The following is a 27,623-nucleotide window of genomic DNA, read 5'->3' on the forward strand; positions in this document are numbered from 1 at the left end:
ATACCCACACCAAAGAAAGGAGACTTAACAGATTGTGAAAACCACCACACAATAGGGATGTGCACGGAACCAGCTGGCCCGGGCCATGCAGAGGCCAATCTTACAGGCCCATGGCCTCCAAAATGGCCACCGTGCTGAGGGGAGAAGGCCAAAGAGCGGCCGAACTGGTTGGAGGAAGACATATAGAAAGCCGGCGGGGGGAGGGGGGAACCTCCACGGACACACACACACAGCCACCCCCAGCAACTCCTCAGAAGGGGAGTAATGTAAAAAAAATTTTTTTAACAGTCTAAGATGTTTGCGAACCCCCCAAACATTTGAGGGGTGTTCAGTCCGGGGTTGGACCAAACAGGGAGTGGTTCGGTTCAACCTTGAACCATTGAACCAAACAGGCTCAACATCGAACTGGCTTGTACCAGTTTGCACATTCCTATCACACAATAATTTCACATGCTAGCAAAATAATGCTCAGGACCATCCAACGCAGATTAGAGCCCTATGTGGAAAAGGAAATGCTGGATGTACAAGCTGGTTTCAGAAAAGGCTGAGCAACAAGAGACATTATTGCTGATGCATGCTGGATAATTGAGAAAGCCAGAGAATACCAGAAAGCAGTCAATATGTGCTTTATTGGCTACAGAAAAGCCTTTGATTGTGTCGACCATGTCAAGTTGTGGAATATCCTTAGGTAAATGGGCATCCCAGAACATCTCATTGTTCTCATGAGAAACCTGTACACAGGACAGGAAGCCACATGGCACATGGTGAAACAGAGTGCTTCTAGACTGGCCAAGGAGCAAGACAAAGCTGTATACTTTCTCTGAATTTATTCAATTTATATACTGAACATAGACTGAGGGAAGCTGGATTGGAAGAAGATGAGTGCGGCTTTAAAGTTGGAGGAAGAAACATCAATAACCTGTGCTACACTGATGACACTATTCTGATAGCAGAGAATGTGGATGATCTGCAATCTCTAGTAGTGAAATTCAAGGAGCACAGTGAACAAATGGGACTACAACTAAATGTAAAGAAGACTAAACTAATTACAGCAACCAGCCTCAGCAACCAGCCTCAGAATCGACAATGAAGACATTAAAGTGGTGGATAGTTGCTGCCTTTTAGGATCTACCATTAACAGTAAAGGATCCAGCAGTCAAGAAATAAAACTAGCACTTGATAGGGCTGTAATGAAGGCCTTGGAAAGGATATTCAGATGCCATAACATGTCTATACCTACAAAGATTAGAATTGTTCAGACAATAGTTTTCCCTGTGACACTCTTTGGATGCAAAAGCTGGACTTTGAAAAAAGCAGGACAGAAAAAGTATTGAAGCTTTTGAACTTCGGTGCTGGAGAAGACTCTTGAGGATACCATGGACAGCCAGGAAAACAAACAAATGGATCATAGAACAAATCAATCCAGGATTCTCACTCGAGGCACAAATGACCATGCTCAAACGATCATACTTTAGACATATTATGTGAAGACTCAGCTCCCTTGAGAAGTCCATAATGCTGGGGAAAGTTGAAGGAAAGAGAAGAAGAGGACGACCAGCAGCAAGGTGGATGGACTTGACTATGACAGCAATGAATGCACCACTGAGAGACCTAAAAGGCCAAGTTGAAGACAGATCATCCTGGAGAGAATCTCCCTATGTCATTGCTAAGAGTTGAAACCCACTTGATGGCACTTAATCAATCAATCAAGTGAACTTTTCATTGAATGAAGGTTAATTTTTAGCATTATGTTCAAATTTGATCTGTTGTTCAGGACTCAGGAGTGACTGCCCCACAAGAACTTAGCTTAACTACTGTATTGTCAACCATGTTCCTTTCTGAAAGGTTAAATATTTTCAATTTTTCCTTGCTTCCCCCCCCCCCCTTGCTTTGTCCATATTTCTAGGCAGAAAAGAACACTTCTGTGTCATCTCTGATTAGGGGTGTGCATGAAACTGGTTCAGTCAGAATTCGAACCAAAGCACACTGCTCTCTCTGTGCCATCAGCAGCACCTGAGTCTCTGGGGGACCTCTCTGCAGGGCTCAGGACCAGGGCCTAGTCTCTAGGCCTTGCTTCTGTAGTTCCTCCCTCCACCCCACTTTTTTGGAGCTGCTGTGCAGTGGGCAGCCCAAAACCACTATAGAGAGAGGCAGGCTTCCCTCCCGCCCCCCCTTCTACTTTTTTGTGATTTTCCCATATCTCTCTCTCTCTCTCTCTCTCTCTCTCTCTGTGTGTGTGTGTGTGTTTTGTTTGGCCATTTTCTTTTGGCCTTTTAATTTAATGTTTAAAACACACCCAGTAGTTCAAGTGGGGGTGCCTTGGTGCCTTGCCAGGGGTGCAGGAGGCTCAGCCAACCAGACCCTGCAGTGGTGCTGATCAGAGCATTTGACAGTACCTGCAGGAGACATTGGAGGAAGGTTTTCTCCATGGCTGGGATGTGGTGATACTGCATCACTCATGCCTGGACCCTGGCTTAGTGAATCAACTGGTTTCCCTCAAGGTTAACCTCTCCCTCCTGGGATACCCTGAGCTGGAAATGGAGGGTGAGTGAGAGACTCATGGTCACCCTCCTGCAACACCACTTCAGAGCAGCTCACTCTACCCTCATCTTTGCCAAAACAGCCATGTCACAATCTGCTGCCAATGCTGTCAACACACACCGATGCATGCACGCACCCCACTTGCACCACTTGTGATGCTGACCAATTGGTGCCTCTGCCCAGCAGCACCCAGGGGCCATGACAGAGCACATAGTATGAGCCTGAGTGTATATATTGTAAATAGTTCACAATGTGTACAAAAATGTTCTATATAGTTGCTTTGCTTCCTTCCTAAATTCTAAAACAAAAGCAAGGGCAATCACAGGAATGCAACCAAGCAAAACAAAGAGGAAAGAACCCACCTGTGACTAAGACGGAGATATATAAAAGTCATATATTGCAAAAGACAATTAGGAATATGTATTAATAATCAATAGAAAAATAGTAAGGTAATTTCTTATTTCATACAGTTGTCAGAAAATTGATAATTGAACCAAACATAACAATTCAAATTGCAATATAAATAATAACATATATAATAATAATGATGGTCAAGACATCTGGAGGAGATATTCCGAAAACAAGGCAAAAGGGGCTTGCTCAAGACCTAGATGAAGTTTTTTCTGAGGTGTGAATTCTCATTCTATCATAGCAAATGAGATTTTTTTTCAATTAGACAACTCTCATGACCCCACTTTCACTTTTTCACACTCTCTATTACTATGAATAATATGAGGAAGTAATCAATTTAGCACACTTCACCTTATGAAGACAAACCTCATAAAAATAAATTCACCAAAATTCACCCCTCTGCCCAATCACTCTTAAAGTGGGGATGGGTGGTAGCCTCCACCCATTAGGCACTATCTATCAGCCCACCCCACTCCTTTGGGGCAGATCCACTTTCTGCCCCCAATCTGCCCCAAAGACACCCAAACTTCAAATATTCCCAAAAAATCACCCCTTTGTCCAAACCCCCTGAAATTGGGGTGGTAGCCTCCACCCATTAGGCACTACAACCCCACCCCACTATTCTGCCCCAGGCCCCACTTTCTGCCCCAATCTGCCCCAAAGACATGAAAATTTCAGAAATTTACCAAAAATCAGCCCTTTGCCCAATCCCCCTGAAATTGGGGTGGTAGCCTGCACCCATTGGGCACTACCACCCCACCCCAAAATTTTGCCCCTGGGCCCCCTTTTTACCCCTCCGAATCGATTCGGATTCGGATTAAATCCGAATCCGAACCGAATCAAGGGTGATTCGGGTGACCCAGATTCGGGCACAAAACAGAACAGGGGTGATTCGGTTCGGGTCCGAGCCGAATCACCCGAAAACCCGAATTGCACACCCCTAGTGCTCTCAGTACAGTCCATGCAGAAGTTGGAAGGTATCAGATTCCAAAAATAGGTCCAGCCGAGTGTAGCCTCAGTGTAGCCACAGGAGAATGTAGGTATCATCAGTCACAGGCTATGCCCCATATGCAATAATAGATGAATGCAAAGTTCATATATAAAAACTTCATATATCGAAGGAACATTTGTTTAATATCGCAGTCCACCTATCCCAAAACTCCATATCCTGCAGGAATAATGTAGGAGGTTTGTTAATCCGCAGGCCTCTGGGAATCCTGGCTGATTCATAATATTTTTTGAGGTTTGTTCCTTCCTAAATTCTAGCATCCACACTCATCTATGCATGCACCACAGACACACAGAGGCGTAACTAGGGAAAATGGCGCCTAGGGCAAGCACTGAAATTGAGCCCCTGTCCAAACAGGAATGATGGGACTTGTAGTCAACAATATCTGGAAATCCCTGTTAAAAGGAACACTGTACCATCTAGACATGGTTGTTGATCAAAACCTGAAAACATGAGCCATCTCTGTAAAAGACTTAGAACAACAGTCAGGAGTTATGCGAGGATTTCAAGTGTCATTTTCTCTGTCTCATCTCATTCTTTAAAAAACATGACTTTGTCCTAAAGGATCACCTGCCCAAATAGCCACTAGCAAAATAGGGGAAGAAGAAAGTGGTGTGTGTGTGTGTGTGTGTGTGTGTGTGTGTGTGTCTCTATAAACCAGTGAATGATTCCTGCCAGCCTTTGTCTTATGATGACTGTTGGCTCATGATGGGGTATATGTGCATTCACCACACTAGTGTTTACTTTGACATCAAGAGGGAGGAGGATACATTAGTTTGCCACACTAGACAGAGGAATTTGCAACAGGAGCAGACAGCCAAGTTCTGCCAGGGCCAAAACCAGCCCCTGCCAGACTAAGAGATCATTGTAATTTGCCCCTTCCTGTCACAAGCAGTGTGCTGTTCTTTTATTATTGACTCTAACTCTCAGATATCCTAGTCATGGATGGAAAATTCAGGGTCAATTTACAAGAGACACATTTTCTACATGGAAGTTTCTTCTGTGCAGGTGCTGTGCAGAAACCCATGTGTAGTGATCAATACATATGTAACTATTCCGCCAGGGGCATAGCAAGGTTGGAATGGGTCCAGAGACAGGATTTTAAAATGGGCCCCCAGACCCTCAAAGTCCAGGGCCTCCACCCACCCCAAGCCCCCAAGGATTTGAGTCTGATATTTCAAAATAAGTATGCTGCCTGGAAATACATTTCACTGAATACACACATGCACACTTCACAGTATATAGTGATATACATTGAGTACTATATAATTGTACTACTTTTAATGCCTGGAACACACTAGCAACGCCAATGATTAAAATGGCCCCCTCGCTGCAGGAGGAGACTTTCAACCATGCAGGGTGAACCTATGTTTGTTTTCTCAGAATTCTGAACAAGTTCAGTAAAGTTTGATTCCAGGAGTCTTTTCACACCAGGCTTTTAAAGCCCTTTAACACACATCTCCTCTGGAATAGAGGTGCTGCATTCACATGTTGGCCAGATTTACCCTGAAGTCCCTGCAAGTTATTGGGGAGCAGTTCACACACAAGAAAAATAAAATAAAATAAAAGCACAACACATGCTTCACAGTTCTCACTCAGACCTTCTGGGTTGCAAAACAACTTGAACATAAGTGCATTTATGAACGAGTGAATGAAAATAAATAAAATATACTTGTTCCAGAAGTATTTGTAATTTTCTGCCTTGCAACAAGCCACTTATAGGCCTTTTTAGATAGTTTTTGTTTTTAAAGCCAGCACATTTTTCAGTCTGTTTTAAATTAAATATTCAGAGACTTCTCAGTCTTGCCCCACCCCCCATATCAAAGCCCTATGGCAAGCAGATTCCTATAGGGGTGGGGGGACCACAAAAAGGAATTCACAGCCTACCTAGCAATAGCTGTTCTGGATGGTCTGGGTGGAGGGGCTGCTGCTGCTCCTGCAGAGAACTCTGCCTGCTTCCTCCTTCCTTCCTTCCTTGCTTGGGGCCTACTGGAGTTCAGGCTTCAGGGAGGCCTACTCGGAGGCCTCTCTGGAAGCCCCGCCCACCCGCCAATCAGCTGAGAGGCGGGGAGAGAAGAGCTCTGCAGTTTGCAGGCCTTGCCGATCCTAGGCCTCGCCGATCAGCCAGAGCTGGAGACAAGTGGCTGAGGGGCCCTGGGGCTGGGCAGGTGGGAAGTGGGGTGGGGGTGGCAGGAACTGGCGTGGCACCCCCACCTCAGGGGCACCTAGGGCACTGCCCCGCCTGCTCCCCCAGTTCCGCCTATGCAGACACACATATTGCCAGTGATGAGTCAGTGGTCTGCTGTCACCACATGTCTGAGAGCCTTGTTACACAGGCTCTCAGCAAAGCTGTGGTGGCCCTGCCAGTCTGAGATGGAGTTTTCTTTATTTTAGCATGCATGCATGAAGAGAAGAAGACAGCTCAGTAGGTGCATAATTTTAAATGTTTCCTAAATGTGTTAAATTGAACATGTGTTTTTTAAAATGTTTGCTTTGTTTTTTAAATGCTGGAGTGTAATTGTTTTAATAGTAGCCAGTGATGCTTGGTGGTTCTTGGTTAGATTTGTGGTTTGCTTAGTGGTATCTCTTTGTGGTTAGGTTTGCAGTAGTGGCTTGCTGGGTCCAGCAGGTTTGTGGTGTCTCTTTGTTGTTTTCTTCTTAGTTTGGTTTGGGTGCCCCCCCCCACTTGCAAAGGTAAGGCTTGTGGTTTGTAGTTAGGTTTGTGGCTCCCTTGGTTTGTGGTATCTGTAGTTGGGTTTGTTGTTTGCTTGAGTCTAGGTTTGCAGTTCATTATTGTAGTTTTTAGTTTGCTCTCTGAAAGCCTTGGTTAGTGTAGCAACTTTGTGTGAGGTGTTTTTGGGTTGCTGTGCACCTAGGGGCATCAAAGCGCACTACCACCCAAAGTGTTGGGTGGTAGGGGATGATGCCATGAAGCAATTAAGCACTCAGGTAATTCTTAAAGAATTTTAAAGGGTTATTTTTTTCTGTTTTCATTTTTTTCTGACATAGGAAATAATGGGAATTCGAAGAGGCCCCATTATCCACTGCAAGTGCTGCCTAGGTACTCCAAAGCAGGGTGGGTGGCAGGTCCCCATAGTGCCCAGCCACCACCCAACCCAGAGCTGTTTTAAAACTGAAATGTTAAAAGTTCCTGCTGGAAATGCTTCTCCACTGAACAAAGATTTCTTTTGTTTGAAATTCTCTTTTTGTGTGTGACTACAAATGGGGGAAAGTTAAGATAATACAGGCACAACTACTTTAGTACTAAGTTAGGATCTGTTAGTTTATCCTCATATGGCACACAGTCCCTCATCTCACACCCGGCAGGATGATATCTTTGTTCAGTGACCATCCTTGTGTTGGGCAAATAGGGCATATATCTTTAATAGGAGTACAGGGTCTTTATGTTATAGTTACAGAATGCTATTTATTGCTGCAGTTGATTTACTGCCATCTCTAAAGGAATATTATAGACATTAAGACAGGTAAAACTTTGCAAAAGTATAGAACTATCACCATTTATTTCAGCAAGGACTAAATGTACTTGAGATGTCACACTTAACCTCTGGCAATGATGCATCAAAGCACCCTGTGGTGTTCTGTTTATCTTAGAAGTCAAGATGGTCTTTTAATCTCATGGTAATAGAACAGTGGTAGTGGTGCTCTACAGGAGACAATTCTACCCACACATAAATCTCTGGATGATTTCCCAGAATATACTATACAGTTGCCTGCAATTTAAGAAATTTAAAGCAGCATTTTTGTGTTTACCTGTATAGCCAGGAACTGGAGATGTGATGAAGTTTGCAGGTAACATTCCACCAAGGAAGTAAAGGAAAATATGCATTAATCCTTCAGAAATGGAACTATGTAGAACTTAAGAGTCTTGAAGAAAAGAAAACCCTTACAGACAATGGCTGACATTCAGACTACTCAAGAGTTATTCCAAAGGACTACTTAATCTCAGTAGGACCTCTGCTGAGTAATTTAGGATGTCGGCCAATGGCAGCAATCCAGTGTAGTCTGGGATTACTCATTACTTCAGGAAACTCATGTTCCCCAATATAGGGGCTAGGGCAGAACATTAACAAAGGAAAAATCATGGACTGAAGTGTGTGTGTAAGCATGCACACTCAATCTACAACCCTCACAGGCCATTTTTATGGTTGCAAGAGTATGACAATTTAAATAGTATAAATACTTTTCTTACCTTCCCTTTAAGAGTGAATGGCCACATTCACATGCCATGCAGAAATGTTCCACCACCACCCCTCTCCTGTCCACATTTGGATGAAATGGAGAGCAACCTCCCGGCAGTCAAGTACACTGCAGAGACAAGGGAGAACTGGCTATGTGGGTTTTCTTCTTGCTTGAAGGACAGCCTGCACAGCCAATCACGCACACAGAGAGGGAGGAACTTCCTCCCTCATCTCCGGTATAATGGAATGCAGACTCCAGTGCTTATTCGGACATAACAGAGGCAAAATGGAACCCCAGTTATGAGCAGTGAAACTGACTACAAACTGAGGGTTCTTTGGGTTGTTGGACAAGCAGGACTGTATTTATTTATTTATTATTTTTTTAGTGCATTTTTATACCGCCCTAGCCCAAGGTCTCAGGGCGGTTCACAACAAATAAAAACAAAACTTAAAATCAATTAAATATTAAAAACAGCTTAAAACAAATCAATAAATAATCCAAAATTTAAAAAGTTAAAAAGTTAAAAAGCTAAAAGGCCTGGGTAAAAAGATAAGTCTTTAGACACTTTAAAAAAGCTGCTAGAGATGGTGAGACTCTTATTCCCACGGGAAGCACGTTTCAAAGTCTCGGGGCAACAAAAGAGAAGGCCCAGCCCTGGGTGGCCACCAGGGTATGACATGAAGGTAGCCACAGACAAGCCTCCTCTGATGTATGCAGTGGACGATGGGGATCATGCAGAAGAAGACGCTCTCTTAAGTAAGGGCCTAAGCTGTTTAGGGCTTTATAACCAGCACTTTGTATTTTGCCCAAAAACCTATTGGCAGCCAGTGCAACTCCTGTAATATAGGAGTTGCACACATTTGGACATAATGGTAGGGAAACCTCTGCCCCATGCAACTCCAGTTCCACATAACATGCCAGTTCAGCTAATGTGAAAGCAAAATGAAGGCCATGTGGTCACAAAGTTCAGCTGCCCAAATGATCACCCAATGCAACAGTGGCACACTATCCAAAAATCATAGGAACATAGGAAGCTGCCTTATACTGAATCAGACCATTGGTCTATATAGCTCAGTATTGCCTACACAGGCTAGCAGCAGCTTCTCCAAGGTTGCAGGCAGGAATCTCAGTCCTAGCTTGGAGATGCCAGGGAGGGAGCTTGGTACCTTCTGCATTCAAGCATGCAGGTGCTCTTCCCAGAGCACCCCCATCCCCTAGAGGGAATATCTTACCATGCTCACACATATAGTCTCCCATTCAAATACAAACCCTACTTAGCAAAGGGGACAATTCACTCTTAATATACAAGACCAACTATCCTCCCCTTTCTAGTGACTATCTGGGAATACTCTGGGGATTGCAGATGGCTTGGGCTGGTTCCAAAGATCCTTTGACAGCAAATTGCTTTCAGATATTTTGAAAAAAGGAAGGGAGATTGTTATATCACATTTCACAACAGGGGACCAAAGTGAATAAGTTACTTATTTGGGTAACCCATTATTCTGCCCATATTCTGCTGCAGAAGTGTCATTTTCTGCCTCCCCCCTCCGTGAGACCTCATTCAAAGAAGGGGGCTTGCTTGTCTTCTTCCTTCTACAAGGGCTGCTTTTGCCCTGTTGTCTCCTCTCCTGAGAGACTTAACTATCCCATGCCTGATTCTCCTCCTCAGTCTCTTCCCTCATTAATCCTCTTCCCCCCAAATTTCATGGGAGCTCCCTCTTTCCCCACCTCATTGAGAGTTTTCCCTGCAGGATTTCTGTTATGGGTCAGCCTGTCACTCTTGCAAGGCTTCTTGTAAGTCTCAACGGCCACTGACCCGTCAACATCACTTCCAGGTTTATTAGCCTTTCATGCAACACCAAAGGGCAGAGAAGCACAGGCTCTTCTGCTGCTGGCATAAGTAACTCCACAGTCTCCATGCCTTCTACAGCTGGATCAGAGCCTGGGATCTTCAACAAGGCATTTGTAAACTGAAAGGAGTTTCTTTTTGGTTTCAGGCTGAATAACATGATACCCAATGATATGGATATTTGATTTCTATATTTGACTCCAGTTTTAGATTTAAATATTTGATCATACTGGACAGCTTTTTGTTGGATTTTGGGTTGGTGTGTCAGCTTGCATGTTCCTGTGGAGGAGGGAAGGAGTGTGGAGGAGGGGCATGTGGAGGAAGGGCAAAGGGACGTGGGGAGGAGGGGCAAGGAGGACAACATTTGCTTCTCTCCAGTCATCTGGCTCCTCACCCATTCTCCAGGAGCTCTCAAAGAATACAGACAGTTGTTGAAATCCTGACGAATAAAGTGTGCACAGAAAGAAGGACTTCAGGGGCTTGCTGGAAGCTCTTGCACAACTCCCTAGCCCAGTATCCCTGCATGTGCACTGTTGGCCAGAGCCCGTAGAGTCTAGAATGTTGCCCACACTCCAGAAGGGTTCTGTAAGAATGGAAGCATTTCATCAACCCTCCGTGACATGCTTGAGTTCTTAGGGAGCCCTCTCAGAGTGCAGGGAGTGTTCCAGACTCTAAGAGCTGTGGCACAACAACACACATGCAGTGGACTGCAGGGGTTTGATGAGGGCTCCTGACACATCTCCACAGTTCCTTCTCATGCGCATGCTTTGTTAGTCAAGATGTCAGCCAGCAGCTCTGAGATCACATCTGCAAGTTCCTTCAGTGCTCAGGGATGTAATTAAATTGAGAGACTTGGAGAATTGAAAGAGAGAATTGGAGACTTGAAATCCTTTAAGGTAGCTAGGTGTTCTTCTACCATTCTGAGGCTCAGTTCTCTCCCTTCTTCATTTGAGCATCTGTTGCCTGATTGGGTCACATTTCCAACTATTACTCTTAAAAGTTGTCCAAAGCAGTTCACAACCATTTAAAACACATTCTAAACACTAAGCAACATCAATAACATGCCGCTGGCGCACATGCACCACATACATCACAAGGCGCGCACGCGCCAGCGGCACAGATGAGCGCGCGCCGCGAAGAGCGCATGCGCGCCACTAGCTCTTCTCCGTTTTAGGCTTAAAGAACAACGACGGGGGCAGGGGCGACAGGGAGGAACTCTGCCACCCCAAGAAGATCTTTAAAAGCACCAGCGCCGGAGGGGGAAGAGCGGCGGGGGGGTTAAGTACTACCACCCCCCCTTAAAGAGAGACTCCCCCGCCCTTCCAAACCTTCGGACCGCTGGAATGCCGAACTGGTCCGTAGGGCTTTCCAATTGTGCCCGAACCAAACCGTGCACACTACTACTGTTTTATAACTGCTTCCCTCATAAACACAAAGTCATCTTAGGTAGATTTAACTGGAATTTTATTCAGAACAAATCCATTTTCTCCTTTCCCTTTCCCTGCATTTTCTTTCTGACTCGAACCCCACCCCTACTCTCTACAGGATCCCCACTGGGACAAACTTCTAAGCAACAAAACACAACAGATTACTAGATAGAATACAACTTCCTATCTGTACCATGCATTTGAGTGGCCTGTACCCAGATTCACTTTTTAAATGAATGCAAGTAAAGACATTCAAACAAAACATGTATGCATGTAAGTAAAGTGTGCCATCGAGTCGGTGTCGACTCCTGGTGACCACAGAGCCCTGTGATTGTCTTTGGAGGGGTTTAACATTGCCATCTCCCACGCAGTCTGAGATGATGCCTTTCAGCATCTTCCTATATCGCTGCTGCCTGATATAGATATTTCCCATAGTCTGGGGAACATACCAGTGGGGATTCGAACCGGCAACCTCTGGCTTGCTAGTCAAGTCATTTCCCTATTAGGTGTCTGTATACTCAGAACATAATGTCTAAATAGGGCTCCAGTTATTCAGATATTATATACTTCCTGTCTATACATTTGCCCCATTCAAACACTATAAAAAGGAGGCTGTACTCAGAGCCTCCAAAAGGCATGTAAGCATGAGGGATGTGTCAGGTAAGTTGAATGATTGATACGCTGGGTGGGCCTTCTGGTAAGTCCCACCTGACGTATCAATCATTCAGCTCACCCGACACATCACTCATGCTTACAGCATTCATCAGAAGAGGCAATGGGGGCTCTGGCACCAGACCCTCTCAATCACGGAAGCACCTGCCATCATGCTTACAGCACTGTTCTTTTCAGGTGAATGCTGTAAGCATGAGGGACACATCGGGGGAGTTGAATGCTTGATGCGCCGGGTGGGACTTCCTGTAAGCTTTCACAGTACAGCCACCTTGTTATAACATCTGAATGGGGCTCCTGAGAGAGTCTGTACCCAGGTTTCCACTTAAAAGGAGCACCTATACTTCTTTTCATTCATGCACACCACACACATGAACAGACACTTGTACTCATGTTCAGTATAACATCTGAATAGGGCATAAGTGTGTGTGTGTGTATGTGTATGAGCATGACCCAAAAGCTAGTTCAGTTCCTGATTCAGTTCAATAATCTGCTGCTTAAGAGCCTTTTTTGTTTTTAAAGGCATAATGCAAGTTCACATCCTTGTTGCCCATTTAGGTCTACTCATTTTCTTCTAACAACGTTTTTTACAGAATCAACTTTTTACAGAATCTGGCGCTTCAAAATGTGCTCTGCCAGCTGGCTGATCTTATTGAGTAATATATCATTATAGTGACATTACTACTAACTGACTAATAAGAGCTCCAGATGGCAAGGGTGCATTTTGGGAGATCCTGGCCAGGCAACAGACAGTTTTTTAAAAAATTATCTTTCTCCTGACTAGTCAGTCACTCAACAGAAGCAGAGATGGAGTCTGCCAGCATTTCCACTGTTCCACAACTGTCAGAATCTAAACATTATTGGGAATAAATGACATCTCTCACTAAGATCCAAATTTAGATGTGATGGCAGCAGTTAACAAATGTTTATGTCCTGGAGTAGGGTATGATTTTTACAGCCAAGGTGGGTGCATGGGTGGGTAACCACCCCTCTCTTTGTAGTTTCTCTCTCTCTCTTAGCACTTTTCTCCTCAGCCAAGCTCCATTACTAGAAGTGAACACAGCTGAGGGGAAAGTGCTTGAGGAGCTGCAAGGTTGCTGCAAAGTAATTGGTGGATGTCGGAGCGGCTTCATTTTTAAAAACATGAAAATACTGCTGTCACATCTAGTTTGGCCCTAAAGTACATCTGTGACAAATTAATGGCACGGATGGGGCTATAACTCAGTAGTAGAGCATCTGTTTTGCATACAGAAGATCCCAGGTTCAATCGCTGGCATCTCCAGGTATGGCTGGGAAAGACCTCTGCCTATAACCTTGTTGCCAGTCAGTGTAGGCAATACCCAATGAGACAGACCAATGGTCTCGATCAGGCAGTTTCCTATGCTTCCTAAGGAAGGTTTATATGTTTGAAAAATATCTTCAATTTTATAATCACGCTTATAATTCTTATGCTTTCTAAGGCCCAATTCACAGGACCATTGCTGATGTAGAAAACTCACCATGAGGTGCCTTTGCTATGATGTTGCATGGTGGGTTGTATCTACATTCCAGGAAAATAATTTATACCTAGTATTTTGCAAGAAGTGATAAAATACCACAATCAGGGTAGATGTCGAAATTTCAGACTCCCTCATTGTTGTTACCCCTGAAAGATGTGAATGCTCACTGCCAGTAATTCATCTGATTTGTTAATTAGTCCAACTCCCAATCACACAAAGTTGCATCTAAGTTATTTTTTCTAAAGAACAGAAATTAAAAAGTTTTCCATAACACTGTGCTCAAATTTTGTCATTTGTTCCTGGTATGGAAAATAAAACAGAGCTAAAAATAGCTCAGGAGGGCTTTTTGTCACATTTTTGACACCTGGTTCCAGTTAAAAGATATTCCAAAATTGTCTTTCAAAATGTACTCTGTTCTGTTCTGTTCATTCCTGCTTCCAAGTCTTCCGTATTGAAATTCTTGTCAGCTTGAGTTTCAGCAGACAAGTTTCTTCTTTTTGCTTAAACTCTTAATTAAAAAGCATAATTGAGAGTTTTAATTAGTTGAAAACAGTCACTGCTGCAGGTGAATTCTATTAAAGGTTGGAGCTGGCTTGAGCAGTGGAAATTTGAAAGTGCGTTTTTGCTTCCCTCCCTGGGTTCTGCTAATGTAATTTTTTGAAAACCAATTACAAATGCATTGGATTCCACCTTTGATTTAAAAGTGTAATTCTGAGCTAAGGATAACTAATTCAATAATTTAAATTACAAATCAAAAATTACATGTAACCAAGGTCACCATTATACTTCTTAAATTAGCCACAGGCAGCATTTCCATTTGAGAGCAACTATGCCATGTTGGACCATTAAAACTGGAGAAATTAAACAGAGTATATCTTGTACTAAATCTTCTCTAATGTACAGTTTACAAGCTTTTAAGTAACACAGAATGCACTCTCAGGAATAAACATTCAGAACAACCAAAAAAATGATCGATTGTTTACTGTTCCTATTGAGCTTGAAGCCCTATGAGGAAGCTGCCTTATCAAGTCAGCCCATTGGTCCATCTAGCTCAGTGTTGTCTACACTGACTGGTTAAAGCTCTCCAAGGTTTCAGCTAATCTTTTTTCAGCCCTACCTGGAGATGCCAGGGACCTTCTGAATGCAAAGCAGATGCTCTTCCACTGAGTAATGTTCCTCTCCCAAAGGCACAGGTCAGTCACCATAAATCTAGAATATGCAATTGTGGGCTTCCCAGATAACCAACTCACAGCTGTCAGCAACTGTGTGTCACCTGAAAAAGCTAATCCCCACACTGAATGCATGAAGTGGGAAGCAGAGTCACTCTGAACTGATCATTTCCCTCTGCCTAACCAGTGACTGGTTGTTCAGCATGAATATGTAATGTATTTAGCTGACTATATGTAAGGTTCCTCCATGTAATCAGGAACCTTAATAATCTGGGGTTACCAACTGTTTAAAGCAGGGTTTCTTAACCTTGGGCCTCCAGATGTTGTTGGACTACAACTCCCTGAATCCCCAGGCATTGCCTTTGTGGCTGAGGATTCTAGGAGTTGTAGCCCAACAACATCTGGGGGCCCAAGTTTAAGAAGGCCTGGTTTAAAGCACCCTTGCACAGCTACAGCTGTATGCATGTGAGGTGCTCTCACACAGATGCCAAGTATGTATTCACCATGAGGTCTGGCAAGCAGGCACATCAGTATCCGGCAAGGGGGGCGGGATGGCCAGCAGATTCAGTCCTACTCCATCCCATGCTTTCTGTGTATACAGTGTGTGTATGTTGGGGAAACATAAGGATAGGGCCTGAGAGAAAGTGATTTATCAAAAGCCACACCATGAATCTATGGTAGGGGTGGCATGTTTACCACAGTCCTGCAGGTATCAATCATAGAAATAGGAAGCTGCCTTCTACCAAGTCAGACCATTGATTCACCTAGCTCAGTATTGTCTACACAGACTGGCAGAGGCTTTTCCAGTGTTGTAGGCAGGAGTTTTTCTCAGCCTTATCATGGAGATACCAGGAGGGAACTTGGAACCTTCTACATGCAAGTATGCAGGTGCTCTTCCCAGAGCAGCCCCATCCCCTAAGGGGAATATCTTACAGCACTCACATGTAGTCCCCCATTCAAATGCAAACTGGGGTGGACTCTACTTAGCAAATGAGACAATTCATGCTTGCTACTACAAGACCAGCTCACATCCCATAAACCAGCTCTCCTCTCTGTACTGCTGAGAGGTAGGATATGAATCACATTTTTTAGTTATTCATGTCCTGCCTTTTAGCAGTACAAGGTCCATTGTGTATCTCTTCGAGATATAATAGGGGGATTGCCTATTTGAAACTGTTCTGTGTTAAAAATATAAGCAAATACTCCAGCATGTAAACTGTACATGTTGAAAATTAGTACTTTAGAGCAGGGGTTCTCAACATTGGGTCTCCAGATGTTATTGAACTTCAGCTCCCATAATCCCCTGTCCCAGTGGACTTTGGTTGGGAATTATGGGAGTTGAAGTCCAGTAACATCTGGGGACCCAATGTTGAGAATCCCTGCTTTAGAGTCATGACTAGATTAGAGATTTCTCCCTGATATTCTAGATTGTTAAAGACAGGATTTCTCTCCAAGAAAGGGAGTACTTACTCCCACCCCCACTGACAACGTGAAATGGTACAGGCAATATGTAATTTCCCTTTGTACAATATGAAGCGATGGAGTTCCAAATGGGAGTATTCTGAATGGGTAAATCAGTTCTTATATGAGGGATTTCTCTTTCTTGCGTATAATATTTATCCTTGTTGAATTTCATCTTGTTGGTATGTCTCCTAGCTTTCCAGAGCTTTATCACTACGACAGGCTTTGTATATATATGATTCAAAGAAGATAGGGTCTCTCTCCTCTTAAGCTAGTACACAAATTTTTTCTGGTAGTTCTAGCAAAATTGAAAAGAGAAAGAAAATCTCAGTTACAGACATGAGTGCATAGGTACAGGGAATACTTCTAAATTTTGCAAGATAATGGCTCTCAGGTGGATTCATCTGGATAGAACACTGCACCTGCCTCTAATTACAAAACACCAATTGCAAATTCCATATTGTATGAGCAAGGCCATGTCAAGTATTTTAATGAAGGGCTAAAGAGGTTTCCCAGTCCCTTCTGGCCCGAAACAGCATTTTTCTTCTCATTATTATTTGTTATGATATTTCAGGAAGGAATTTTTGCCTTGTTGATCACTATTCTCTTAAAATTGCAATGCTACTGTGCATTATTTTAATGTATGTTTCTTAACTGTTGAATATATCAGAAATTTTAGCAACATGACCCAGGGGTACAGGTAGCCCCACCCCCCCGCAAGCATTTGATGAGGCCCCTTCTCATTTTACTGAACCCACCCCCCGTGACTGCCAAACCTAATAATCTATATCTTCAGTTCCCCACCAAAGTGTCTTTCTTTTTGCCCCTCCAAAATTTAAGTGAGGAGCTGCTCCTCAAGCTTTCCCTCTGTCTGTACCCCTGACATTGATTTTATTTATTATTTATTTGTTGTATTTCTATACCACATGATATAGAACTTTCCAGGCAGTGTACAGATTAGCAGACATGACCTGCTGAAGTATCACTTGGTATCACTTGGAAACATTTGATTCATAATAATGTAATTTCACTGCATTCTCTTTCTGTGTACAATAGGATGATGATTCAGCTTGAAAATCAGTGTCACCAAATATAACTAAATGAAGGAACTAGTCATACCCTCTGATCCTGACTGGTGGTGTGTTGTGGCATCTTGCATCCCCACCATACTTTATTTCCAGATTGCATAGCAAGAGGTTGAGAGATACTTAAGAAAATGTACAGACCAGTTTTAATGCATGACAGGCAATGAGAGGTGTATTAAAACTGTGATATCTAAAGGAGTATGGATAGAAGTATCCATAGATAATGCTGAGAAGGCATGGCTGATCCAGAAGATGAAGCAGAAAACAACCACTACAACCACCACTACTTCTGTGTAGTGTCCCTGTGCTGGAAAATGAATCTCTGTTCATATTGCAGTGGGCATTTGAAAGAATAGAAAATAAACATCTAGCTTCCTAGTAGGAGTGTTTCTGCAGCACAGAATTAAATTTTATATGTGGAAAAGAACAATCAGAGTGGCCCAGGGGGCAAGTTGAGGTCTATGCTGAATATTTGGATAGTGGGGTAGAAAATCTCCCCCAAAATGGTTCATGAGGATATCCACCTTTCCCCCAATCTTATTTGCTACCATTGTTTTCTAGGGATGTGCAAAAAATTTCGGGCACAGAACGATCTGTGCCTGAAACGAACAATTTCGGGTGATTCGGGGCCGAACCGAATCACCCCTGATGTCCCCCGAATTTTTTCGGGCACGAGCCGAATCACCCGAATTTCGGGCACAAAAAATTCGGGAGATTCGGTTCATGGTTGATTTTTGGTGATTTTTTAAAGTTTTAGTGACTTTGGGGCAGTTCGGGGGCATATCATGGGATCTGGGCAAAAGGAGTGGGGTGGGGTGGTAGTGCCTAATGGGTGCAGGCTACCACCCCAATTTCAGGGGGATTGAGCAAAGGGCTGATTTTTGGTAAATTTTTGAAAATTTCATGTCTTTGGGGCAGATTGGGGCATATTAGGGCAGAAAGTGGGGCCTGGGGCAGAATAGTGGGGTGGGGTGGTAGTGCCTAATGGGTGCAGGCTACCACCCCAATTTCAGGGGGTTTGGACAAAGGGGTGATTTTTTGAGAATTTTTGAAGTTTTGGTGACTTTGGGGCAGTTTGGGGGCAGAAAGTGGATCTGCCCCAAAATAGTGGGGTGGGGTGGTAGTGCCTAATGGGTGGAGGCTACCACACCAATTTCAGGGGGATTGGGCAGAGGGCTGATTTTTTGAGAATTTTTGAAGTTTGGGTGTCTTTGGGGCAGATTGGGGGCAGAAAGTGGATCTGCCCCAAAGGAGTGGGGTGGGCTGGTAGATAGTGTCTAATGGGTGGAGGCTACCACCCATCCTCGATTTAAGAGTGATTGGGCAGAGGGGTGAATTTTGGTGAATTTATTTGTATGAGGTTTGTCTTCATAAGGTGAAGTGTGCTAAATTGATTACTTCCTCATATTATTCATAGTAAAGGAAAGTGTGAAAAAGTGAAAGTGGGGTCATGAGAGTTGTTTAATTGAAAAAAATCTCATTTGCTATGATAGAATGAGAATTCACACCCCGAAAATCCGAATTGCACACCCCTATTGTTTTCTCTAGCTGCCACTGTTTTGGTTAGATGCATTTTCCTGGTTAAAGGTCTTTCTCTTTCCTATATTCCTCACATGGACAATCAAGGATCAAGTAGTGAATGTGGTAGTGTAAAGAAACTGCAGAGCCAATCAGGATTTGTCACTGAGGAAGCAGAGAATTTCCCTCAGTTCAATACATTATGGTTTGGCGGGTTCACTCAGTTTCCCATTTCTCCGAAAATCAGGTTTAATTAGGAGAAATTCAGAAAATATTTCTAGAACTGGAGCATACTCTGTTTGCCACAGCTATCAGTTTCTTCCATCCGTTTACATATTTTCTCTATATTACTATGTGTACATGTGCATTGATAAAACTCTGCAAAGAACCAGTCTCATGATGTGTTTGCATGTTTCAAACACACATCAAGATTCTTTTTGTGTAGTGTTTTCCTGAAAAACCTCTTCTACCAATACATTTTTTAAACCCCACAAAAATACAATTCCCCTCCCCTTTGAATCCAAATTTGGAACCATTGGTTACCCACTATGAAGCTTTTAATGATTATTTTGTGGACAGAATCACTCATATTCGGGCCAAACAGGATTCTACAATTAGGGCAGCGTTTGTTACGGATGTATCCAGCAACTCCTCTTATGTGGTCAGGTGGATCACTTTAAGTTTGTGAATCCTGAGGATGTGGAAAAGCTGTTTAGGACAGTGCACCCTACCACCTGCTCTCTTGACCATTGCCCAATGTGGCTTATTTTATCTAACTATCAGATTATTGGAGAGGGTCTGGTAAACATCATAACTGCTTCTCTGAGGGAGGGTAGGATACCTCCTTGCCTTAAGGACGCTATCATTAGACCATACTTGAAAAAACCTACATTGGGCCCTTCAGAGTTAGTCAACTATAGGCTCATCTCTAATCTCCCATGGCTGGGCAAGGTGACTGAGAGGGCAGTGGCCTCTCAGCTCCAGACACTCCTGGAAGAAACTGATTATCTAGACCCATTTCAAACTGGCATTTGAGTGGGCTGAGGGGTTGCGACTGCCTTGGTTGGCTTGATGGATGAGCTCTAGTTAGGTATTGACAGAGGGAGTGTGACTCTACTGATCCTTTTGGACCTCTTTGTGGCTTTTGATACTATCGACCATGGTATCCTTCTGCATCACCCTAGGAGGTGGGATTAGTTGGCACTGTTTTACAGTAGTTCTGTTCCTACCTCTTGGGTAGATTCCAGATGGTGTCACTTGGAGACTGTTGCTCTGCAAAGTGAGAGTTACTGTATGGAGTTGCACAAGGCTCCATACTGTCTCCATGACTTTTAAACATCTACATGAAACCACTGGGAGAGATCATCAGGAGATTTGGTGCAGGATGTTATCAATATGCTGATGAAACCCAAATCTATTTCTCCCTATCAGCTTCATCATGAAATGCCATAATTTCCCTAAATGCCTGCCTGGAGGCATTAATGGGCTGGAGGCATTAAGTTAAACCCAAATAAAGTGGAGGAAGTACTGATTGTGGAGGGTCAAGATCTGAGAAATGGTTTAGATCTGCCTGTTCTAGATGAGGTTACACTCCACCTGAAAGATCAAATACGTAGCTTGGGAGTGCTCCTGAATCCCATACTGTCTCTGGTTTCTCAGGTTGAGGCAGTGGCTAGGAGTGCTTTTTATCAGCTTTGTCTGATATGTCAGCTACACCCATTTCTGAAGGTAAATGACTTTAAAACCATAGTACATTTGCTGGTAACCTCCAGGCTTAACTACTGTAATGGACTTCACATGAGGCTGCCTTTGTACATAGTCTGGAAATTACAGCTTGTACAGAATGTGGCAGCCAGGTTGGTCTCTGGGACAACCCAAAGGGACCATATAACACCAATTTTTAATGAATTGCACTGGCTGCTGATATGTTTCCAAGCAAAATACAAAGTGCTGCTTATTACCTATAAAGCCCTGAATGCCTTAGGTCCCGGGTATTTAAGAGAGCACTTCCTTTGTCATGAATCCTGCCGCCTATTAAGATCACCTGGGGAGGTCTGGTTACGGTTGCCGCCGGCTAGTTTGATGGCAACTCAGGGCCAGGCCTTCTCTGTGGCTGCCCCAGGACTTTGGAATGTACTCCCTATCAACATAAGAGCTTCTCCATCTCTGATTGCTTTTTAAAAGACCTTTAAGATTGTTCTCTCAGACTTTTAATTAAAACTAATTTTGAACTCTGTAAAATTTTACTCTGTAAAATTGTTTTGTGAATTGTTTTTAATTGTGTTTATTCTGTAAAGACTTTTTAATTGTTTGTTTTATTTTGATATTGTAATTTGGATTATATATACTGCATATATAAAATCAGGCAGTATATCAATATGATAACTAACTAACTGACATAGATTGTGATACTATCTATCTGTTGTTAAAAATGGGATGACATTTTTTCATTTTACAACAGAGATTGTAAGATGAAATCAAATTTTAATGTTTCAGTTTACGCCTTCATCAGCAACAGATTAAAAAAGAACAACATAAAGCTCACAAGGTGGCAGTTAAAAATGCTTTGGGTGACAGGGCAGGTAATCCAGGGCAGGTGACAAGAAAGGAATGATAAACAGATGTTGAAAATTTATGTAAGGCAAACGTATGTTATGCTCCAATGTCAATCCATGAGGTGTGTCTTGAGCTTATATATACAAAAAAACTTTTTTTTGTCCAGCTTCTCATGATGTGAATGTTGCTCAATGGGAAATATTTATATATCAATGAGTGAAACATGTCACTTGTTTGCAGTATTTTATGGACATGCGCATGTTCATCAGTAATACAGGTGCGGTGGAGACACACACAAATGAACTGAAGAAACCAAAAGCTGCACATGATCTGTAGGGCATTTGGAAAGAAATTATGAATCAGTGAAGAATTCCTAATGCATCAGTTTGATGTGGAATCAAGACCAGATGTTTTGGAACATCAACATCTGGAGGAAAAAATGGATGAAGAGAATTTCAAAAGCATCACTCATGAATCACTTAATATGCTGATATTATAATGGTATGTCACCAATCAGATGTGGCTACATTCTGATTTTACTTGGAAAAAGTAAAGTCAATTCAGAATGAGGGCAATGCCTGCTAAACAAGCAAATACACTGAAAACAATTACTGAAGTGTCAACAGTGCTGAAAATGTTTGTAATACCAATTATCTGTTCCACATGTGAATGTGCAGAGATCCTTGTCTTCAGTCTGCAATAGCCAGGGGAGGAACTTTAAATGTGCTCACAGGTTCCAAGAACCCATGCCAGCTGCCCCAGGGGCCGCTGTGCTCACCACAATGAGCACCTGGTGGGTGGCAGCTCCCTGGTGCCTCCCCTCCCTGCTGTATGAATAGGGTGCCCCTTTTCTCCCCACCATGCATGTACAGCAGCAGTGGGGGCAGCAGCAGACTCTCTGACAAAGTAGCCCGGGGTACGCTGCGCTGCCCCCACTGCTCAGCTGACCCCTACACATGCTGAGCAGTGCAGGCAAGGCAGCGTACTGCAGGCTGCTCCATCAGGTAGGTTACCACTGCTGCCTCCACTGTGCACAGTGAGGAGAGATGGGGCACTGTTGAGTGCGGGGTGGCAGGCGGCCCTAACATGGGCCACCTATGCCCTCCCTATGCTACTGGTAATAACTTACTGTAATATATGAGGATCTGTGGATTAGGGTGGCAGTCCCACACTGGCATTAAAAAAGAAATAGATATGTCTGGCTAGAGCCATTCACAGGGAAACATAATGACAAAGTTCTTTCTGAAGTCACTTCCTGCCAAATTATAATGGGATTATGGGGCAGCAAAGGTGCAATCACCTGCACACATCCAATATGAACCAGTGAGGATCCTTTGCCAGATCCTCACTATACCCAAGTTCTGATTCAATGCACCCAAGTTCTCTCTGGTAGAGTCCACCAGCTTTAAGACCCTATCCTCTTATTGGTGTTTTGTACTCTTTTCCATGACTCCGAAGGAGACCGCCCCGCCCCCCCCCCCCCAATCTGAGACTCAATGAGTTAAAATAGCCACTGCACAACATGTAAGTCTGGGACTGCCTTTCTGGCTTTTTTGCACCCTGTAGTACATATTCTAGCATGATGTGTTTGGTTTATATTTGCTTTTATCTCTAGCTACATCTGTCCTGGATAGTCCTGTCAGTAAGTCCCTCAACAATGTGGGAGGAAATGAATCTAAATCTATTGATTTCATGTTAAAATCACTTTGTACTGATTTTAAGATACCTTAGAGCTCTTTATACACAGACAATTACTATCTTATTTAGAGTCATTTTACCTTCCAGGAAGCAGAACATGCAAGGTAAAATTATCCTCTCTGTTCTTCAAAGGATGCTGTGTTCTGGCTTCCTATGGTGTAAAGGCTGTCAAAGACAACAAAATGGGTTCTAATTCCTGCCTCTTTTGAGTGTGGCCCTGAATTTTTCTCTAACTGCTTGTTTCCTATTTGAAGCGACTCCCTTGTAAAAAAAATGTCTTTCTCCCAGTATGATGCCAGCTCCAGTCATTTTACTTGCACTGAACCTCAGCATGATCTCTGAACCTGTTCCTTCTTCCACAGTCAAGCTTTCTCCTTCTGGAGAGAGTGTACTTTATGTTAAGATTAAAGTCCATAAGGCCAAGATTATTCAGTAAAATAAACAGGGGATATGCTCCTAAATACATGGGCTGCTTTTCAAAAGTGCCAAGCACCCAGCTGCTCTTTTTGACTTGCTTTTGGAAGGCTTTCTCTATTGGTTATTGTAAGCTTCATCCCACAATTCATAACAGTTCTTCTCTCCCTTACATAATAGCTGAATCATAACTGGGATGTTATTATGTTTTCAATTTCATATTTCCAACACTTTAAGTTGTCTTCTCATTTTTTTCTCTTTAAAAATATCTGTATTCATTGCCTTGAAGTAATCTGTCATGGTAGCTACAGCATTTGCACAAAATCTGAAGTGCAGTCAAGTCTTAGGAAGACATATTGGGTGACTGTTGAATTATTCACATGCAATGACTGCAAAGTTCTTCATTGGCTTCTTAAATCAGACTACTTCAAAAACTAGAAAAACAATGTCACCAAGGAATTAGTTAGGAACTAATATTTAATCCCTTAAGCAACTGTTGCTTTCTTTTTATGTGCATGAACACATATAGATGCTCTCTGCTATTTGGCATACTTCATGGAGGGTTTTGAATTACTGTTCTCCACTACAGGAGGACCTCACTATTCTCAGGTCCAGCACTTGTGGGTTCACATATCCATGCCTAGGTAATTAGCACCTGCCCTCGGAATAAGTGAACAAGGGCTAAACCTGCATATCCACAGGTCGGGGTGGCCGGAAAAGACCTCGGAGATCATTTCCAGCTACCGTTTTGATGGCTGGAATGATTGTGAGCCATTTTATGGCTAAAACTTGGGTAAAACCTGTGATTTTTGGCTGATTTTTGGCCAGGTTTCAGAATGATAGGGCACTTTGGGGGGTCATCTGGAGGCAATTGGGGGCAAAAATGGGGGCAAAAACTGTGATTTTCAGCCATTTTTCAGCTAATATTTTGTACCCAGGAACCTAACCCCCCAATTCCCATTGCTCTAATGCTTCATTATTCATGGATTTGGTATCTGCAGCTCCCCCACAGAATGGAATCCCCATGAATAAAGAAGTTCTCCTGTATTGCCCAAATTTCTGAAAACTGAGTAACACTATTTTTCTAAATAAAAATTGGGGGAAAAATAAATCATTTCCATATTATATCCCCAAAAGTGTTTTAGAGTAATACCTGCTTTCAGGGGGGTCCTCATGTCTCTGCATGAGTCACTGATCTGAATATGCCTCCAGATAAAAGGAAACAAGCTAAGAACACTGACTCATTCAGATATATAATGGATACAATATATTTATTTTTATTAAATAATTAATTTTTACATTTATATCCTGCTCTTCCTCCAAGGAACCCAGAGTGGAGTACATGGTTATGTTTATCCTCACAACAACCCTGTGAGGTACATTAGGCTGAGGGATACGTGATTGGCCCAGAGTCACCCAGTGAGTTTCATGGCTGAATGAAGATTTGAGCTCAGGTCTCTCCAGTCCTAGTCCTACTAATAACCACTACACTACATATATTAAATACCTTCAGCAGAATTAACTGTGCCTGGCAAGGGCTGATGGGAAGGAGGTAAGGCCAGAAGAATCAATCTTCTGGCTTTGTCTTCAGGGATCCTGAACTGGGGACTCTGGCTTCAGAGCTCAGGTGTCTCCCTCCTGAGACAGAGGGAAACAGAGATCAGGCTGTTGAGTGAAGTACCACCCACTGAATGGCTGGAGCCAGTACTACAGCTTTTCAGTCCAGGTGACCTGAAAAACTAATAGGGTCTGGCTGGCCATCTATAGCAGTTGCTCCAAGCTCAGTTCCTCAGTCTGAGTGATGTCATTTGATCGAGCAACAGCACAGGCTCACCTCACCTCAGCTGGTACCTGCTCATCCTTGACTGTATTCTCTGTCTTTGGGCCCTTTGATCCTCATCAGCCTGTGCTGAAATCAAATGCCCCAGGCTCAGCCAGTTTCAAAGCTCAGCCAAGGCCTGATGAAATCCTGCATAGATGGAATGAGCAGGCTCCTCTAGGCTCCTCTGAACCCATAGGAGCCTTTCATTATTTAATACATTTATTTTTGAGGTAGAGTAGTGTGTAGAGGTAGACAAACAACACTGTCTGGGAATTAATGCTGTACGCAGTGGCTGTGAGGACCCTAATGAACTCACAAGAGCTCAGATGGGTATTTGGAACTCAGTGAATGCAGAGTCTTTCCAGTTATTTTTGGTAAGAGGGGAATATTCCAGACATCACATAAGAAACCATGTGAATATGTCTCCATTCATAAAAGAGAATTGAAATTGCAGATGCAGTGCTTTGGGTCACATTCACTACCAGTTTAAATCCATTTGAAACTACTTTCACTTTTATAGTTTCCCCCATGGGAACAGTTGTGTTTTTTTGCATGTGCTGAGAACTCCTCATTACAGACTCTAGTGTTCTCAGAGAACTGCCATCCCCAGGATACATTGGCCTGGAGCTAGTACTGGATATAATTTGTAGGCATGCCACAAGTTTGCTTTTGAACTCTGAATTAAACATTTAGTCATGTTTATTTATTTGTACTGATGAGCGTGAGTTTTACCTGAAAGCTGTTTGGAAGTAGAATCTTGCAGTTTTGTCATGCTCTCCTCCAATGAGAGAAAAGCACAACAATGTTTTGTTTTGTTTTTTTTAAAAAAACACCTTCCCCAATTCAGACTCTCAATCTGAGCTGGGAGGGAAGTTATGCACTTCTCTCCACTTACTCCCCATTTCTGCCACTTACCTTTGTCGTGACTCTTGTGATGCAGAATGATGAATAATCGAGAGACATTTCTTTCTCCCATTCCCCTCCTTGCTGTTTGACATGAAGTCATCATAGTGTGTCAAGAGGTGAGGAGGGTTGGGAATTACAGTCCAGAACTACTGACCTTTTCCAGCTTTAATGACCCATGGCAAAACTGCTGGAAAAACAACCATTCCCATCCCTACAATTCCAGCCCTCTTTAGACTCCTTGCCAACACATAAGAGAGAAAGGGGAGAGAAATGTAAATCTTTATTATCCTGAAGTCATGAGAAAGATAAGAGGGGAAGGGTCTGTGTGGGGGAGGGTGGGAGGTGGGGCTGGGAGCAAAAAAATAATAATTTCCAAATTGGTGGGAATAGTTCACTTGCTGATCACAGTTTCAAGCCTGACTGGGTGGGGTTCGCCCACTGCTGCTTGCCTGCTTGCTCGCTCAATCACTGGGCAGGAAGAGTAGTGAGCAAAGTAGGTTATGCCTTTAAAATGGGAATTATCCAGGCAGCTGCGGCTGCCACAACCATCGCCACTCAGCTGCCCATAGTGAAGGTGTAACAGGGTTCTTTTTACTGGGCACAATTCTCAAGTGACCACTGGACCTGCAACTAATCCAGATAAGTGGCAGTGATGTTGGCAGATGGGCAGCTGAAGTGGCAGGGATACTCTTTTACAGGCATAACCTACCTTATTCACTGCATCTCCTGCCACTGGAATATGTCCACATATATACCCATTTGAAGTAGCCCAGGGTTGAGCTGGAAAGAGTTATTTATATACTATAATGTCAAAACTTAAGTCATCTGGTATCTGATATTGTGAAAGGTAAGGAGCCCACGGGTGCTTGGACTAATTAGTTTAACAGCAAACCATGAGTGAAACACAAAGGACGGATTCAGATGTAACATGAAACTGGAGCTAAACGAGGTAGAGTTTGTAACTCCAGTACATCTAAATTCATGAAACCACAGTTTTGTGGCAAAAGCAACCTTCCGTTTGTCTTGCCAAACTCCAATTTGAACCTTCGGTTTTCAGTAAGTTTTACTGCCAGGACGTCCAGTTTGGCTGCCTAAGCACTACATCCTGTAGTGGATTACAGCCTTTGTCTCAGAGCATACTCATGTGAGGGAAAGAAATGCTGAATCATCCCTGCTGAGCTTCCTGGCTAGGCTTCTCCTAAAAAAATTCTGTATTATCATTAGGTTCAAAATGTTGCCACTGCCACCCCTTTTGTCTACAGAAATTCTCTGGGCTTGGGGTGGGGTAACCAGGAAAAAACCTCTCTTAATTTGGCTCTTGGACAAGTACAAAAATCTTCCACATGCAAGCCTATATGTGGTAAGAAAACTGATAGCTTCTGACCATTT

At 43.2% G+C, this 27,623-nt stretch overlaps 1 protein-coding gene and 1 long non-coding RNA gene across 3 annotated transcripts in view; one reads left to right on the plus strand and one right to left on the minus strand.

Annotated features, from left to right (window-relative positions):
• Nucleotides 1-5,953, minus strand: part of LOC128350684 (cyclin-dependent kinase 9-like) — a 140,677-nt gene extending 134,724 nt beyond the window's left edge. The window contains exon 1 of the mRNA XM_053309193.1: nt 5,849-5,953. The gene's annotated coding sequence lies outside the window, so the exon portion shown is untranslated. The remainder of the gene's footprint in view (nt 1-5,848) is intronic.
• LOC128350685 (uncharacterized) overlaps nt 5,888-27,623 on the plus strand; it is a 44,413-nt gene continuing 22,677 nt past the window's right edge. The window contains exon 1 of one of the 2 annotated variants that reach the window (XR_008319388.1): nt 5,888-6,390. This is a non-coding gene — a long non-coding RNA (uncharacterized LOC128350685). The remainder of the gene's footprint in view (nt 6,391-27,623) is intronic. The other variant, XR_008319387.1, reaches the window with a different exon arrangement.

This window comes from Hemicordylus capensis, chromosome 3, assembly GCF_027244095.1.
Source record: "Hemicordylus capensis ecotype Gifberg chromosome 3, rHemCap1.1.pri, whole genome shotgun sequence".
In the NCBI taxonomy this organism is placed as follows: domain Eukaryota; kingdom Metazoa; phylum Chordata; class Lepidosauria; order Squamata; family Cordylidae; genus Hemicordylus; species Hemicordylus capensis.